Here is a 4,056-nt window from a genome sequence, read left to right on the forward strand (position 1 = left end):
TCATGGATTCCATATTCATCATTATTTTGAGATGTAGAGAATGTAAATGGAATTGACATTGTTTTTAATTACAATGGTTCAATTTTCCTACTAATTAATAAAAGAATTTTCTCATTGTGAATAAAATAACATAAAAACATTAGTAAATGTGGTTGATATATGCATATAGGTGTCATTTTCCACTTTTTATATTTTAATTGGTGTTTGAAAATGACGTTGAACAACACATATCAACCACATTTACTAATATTAGTATGCTAGTCTTAGAAATTATGAAGTATACTAAGAGATGGTCATATGCAATTCCTTTTTAGTGTGAACTATAACTATTTTTATTAATAGTCAAAATTAAGGATTACATACATATGAGCACCATTTTCATCCAAACCCAGAGGATCTACGAATCTTGAAAACTCTACAACTCCCCAAACCAAATCCAAAGAAAAAGTGGCTTTGCTATACATGATTTATTAGTAATCCATCTCATACATAGGAAGTGCAACAGATAATATAGGTTGTATTTCATCCCTTTACAATATGGAGATCCAAATATAAAAAAATTGACTCAAAAACATTTTCTCCCATTTTAGCATTTTCAAAGTGACTAGCCAAACACTAAAGACAACACATTTCAGGCACACACAAAAATCGCATTGGAATAAACATTTTTTAATGAAAACAATACTCATGGGCATCAAAAGAAGGCCACCTTACGCTAGAAGGCATATTGCAAAAGAGCATCGACAACAAAATTTTGTAACCACCCCTCCCAACATTTACCTTCTTTTACAAGCTCCCAGGGTAAATGTGAGATTGATTGCTACTATGACATGAATCGACCTCTAAGTTCTAGTTATGGAAGTGGGGCTTGCAATCTAACCATAAACTATCATCCCTTAGAGATCACAAACCACTCAGCAGGTTGCAAACCACCCCAAGTGGTCAATCCCTGAGTTGGAACCCTTTTCACTGACCTAACTCCATAACCACACCCTTGACACACCCTGCATGTGGTTATGAGGCTATAACCACACTCATAAGCCTTATTCCATGTAGTTATGACCTAAATTCCTCAGTTGTGTGCCAACAATTATGAGATCTAAGCCACTTTTCTAGGCTAGCCTCAAGACCACTGCCAAGAACTGCCTGTAACTTTTTAAGAATTATAATTAAGTTGATAAAAATGCCAAAAATTCAAATTTGAAGCAAGAACTTGACCTAGACATGCCTAGTACACAATAGACATTTTGTCAAACATATGGTAAACATATAAGTTACAGGTCATGAATGCATATATGATCTTAAATATTTGAACTTCATCTAAGAATCACCAAGAAGTTCTAATGCCCCCTCAAGTAGCTCCAACAACACTTGTTAACACATGCATTCATTAACCATTCAAATACTTATAAAATCATGAACAAAAGACATAGCTAGATCACATCATAGAACCATGCTTATAACCAAAATATAACCAGAATATTAACCATCAAATAAACACAATAACAAGTACAAGTGCTCATAGATCACAATAGAAAAATATCTCTTATTAACATATGAAAAATCCAACCAAGTTAGGGACTTCCATGTACCACCTGACCATAGATTGGATTGAACCAAATCTTTCTTTCAGCCAATCACTGATTCGCCACCTTGCCATATTCTAAGCATGAATGTGGGATATCATGGGATAAACCAAGACATAATCAAGCAGGGACTCCATAGGTTAAACCACCTCCACCCTCAAGCTACCATGATCTTACCTAAACTAGTCCTGAGATCACAAAACCAAACCAATCTTGGGTGCCTCAGAATTTCTTCAACATACCCTGAGGAATTTTCCTGTCCCCATCCACCTGTCGAGGGATTTTTGAAGAAAGCCACATCCACCCACAACCCTTGGAAATTTTCCTAAGACCACCACACCTGATTCCAAAACATTTGGTAATTCAAAGCTCAACTAGGAATGAATCCCATCACACCATGGCTATTCAGGAAATGCAAAGGAGAGGTTGAAACCACTATTAAACCAGGAAAAACGTATGCCAATGAAAACAAATGAACTAAATAAACAAATTCATGTACCATGAATTCACACCTCAACTAGGAAATCACACATACAACTTGTTACCTACAAAATACTCCTGCTAAAGATGTTGATCCAACCTTCTCCTTGCTTTCATTTCGTTTCATTTGTTTGTCATTTTCCTTCCTTTGTTTTCCTTTCTCCAAATCCAAGTGAATGCCAAAATGCTCCAAGAATTCCCTAAGTGTGCAAGAGTGTTGAGTGAGGGAATGAAATGAGAGAGCCAAACTAATCTGACAAAAGTTTTAAATTGATCCTCTCATGCCTTTTTATCATTGATGTCACCTTTTCCTTTCATTTTCCTTCATTTTCCTTCTCATTTCATTTGCATGCATATTTATGTATCTTCACCTTCATTTTCTCATATTTTCCTTTATTTCTCATAATTAAATGCTAATTATTTCCTCTTTGCCTTTTCTAATTTCCATAGCCATAAATAAATTGCAAGTGATCCCCAATATGATGTCCACCCACCATTTAGCTTGGAATATGTGTCCCCTGACCTTGGTATTATTTTTATTTACATGGAAAATAAACCAAGGGCTATTACAAATTCCATACCAAAGAGTATACCTGACAACTAAGTGTATAAATTGGTAATGAGAGACATACCAAATCATTGCTCCAAACATAACATATAGTAATTGATGCACCACCCTATCAAGAAGCAGAAAAGTGGAAACCAACACTCCATCATAAACAACCAACCACGATCGAATCTATAACTTAGCTCCAAAAGTAGAGTCCCTCAGATGAGCTCAGTAAGAATGGTAAGCCATATTTAGCACTGAGGAGTCAGAAACAAAGTATGAACTAGTCCAAAAGTCAATAAACATAATAAAATTAGCGTGCATTACAGGCCCGAGACAGTGAATAAACCATAGAAGCACCATAGCTGTAGGTTTCATATATCAAAAAATTTATAATCAACAAAACCCATTCGGGCCACGACCATCACTCCTGATAAGATGAAATGATAGTAAGGGGTGGACCATGATCAGAAGGGGTTTCACCATGATCAACTTGAGGGTCAGTGAGGTAACTTGAACTAGAATCACAAACCTTCAACACGAGCCAAGTGGGAATCAACATTATCCAAACAAAACTTGAGATTGCAAATCATCCATTTTATATCTTCCAGAGACAAGAAAGTATTATACCTTCAACTTGTTTATGTTTGAATATCAAAAGCAACAAATTGGAAAATTGTTGGTGTAAGGATAATGAATTCAAGAAATTGAGCCTTCACTTCCGAAATTTGTGAGGGCATAAAACCTAATTGACCGCCTCATTAGCCAATTCAAAGTCCAAATGATATGACCTCTCTCCAGCCTCTTTGTTATCTAATAACAAGATCTATCTCCTAACCTCCAGGGGAGTAAAATCAAAAAATGTAGCTACAAAGTCGAAGGAAAAAGGTCAGCCTCTTTTCATGCCAACATTTCCTCCTCCTCCTCTTTTGCTCGTCATCCCCTGTCTAGAAGCCATGGAAATAGTTACCAAGGAACACTAGACATCATATATAAAGGATCCTCTTCCTTCAAAGCAGTGAAAAGAATGAGTTACAACACCTTGAAAACTAGACCTGAAAACTACCCAATCATCACCAAGCACCATACAATAGGGCCAAATTCTAACACATTGTCCAACTTCCTACATCTCAGAGACATAACATGAATCCACCACCAAATAAGGAGAGCATAAATACAAGAAACTAGGTTAAATGAGCTAGTATCATATGTAAGTACCTTGATATCGTCAAAAGACTCCGGACCCAAAATACAATTCACTAAGTAGGACAAGACAAACAGTGGAAATTGAAAGACATCAACCATAGACCTCATAGCTTCCTAAACACAAATACCATAGGAGAAACGATAGGAAACCCAAGTATATAACACTTGTGAAGATTGAAATCTACAAACCATAGGAGAAACAACATTTTGGAGCACGAGTAATCAAGCTAAAAC

The sequence above is a fragment of the Pinus tabuliformis genome, chromosome 3_2, assembly GCF_031772625.1.
Source record: "Pinus tabuliformis cultivar Carrire ecotype Pingquan chromosome 3_2, CPIR1, whole genome shotgun sequence".
In the NCBI taxonomy this organism is placed as follows: Eukaryota; Viridiplantae; Streptophyta; class Pinopsida; order Pinales; family Pinaceae; genus Pinus; species Pinus tabuliformis.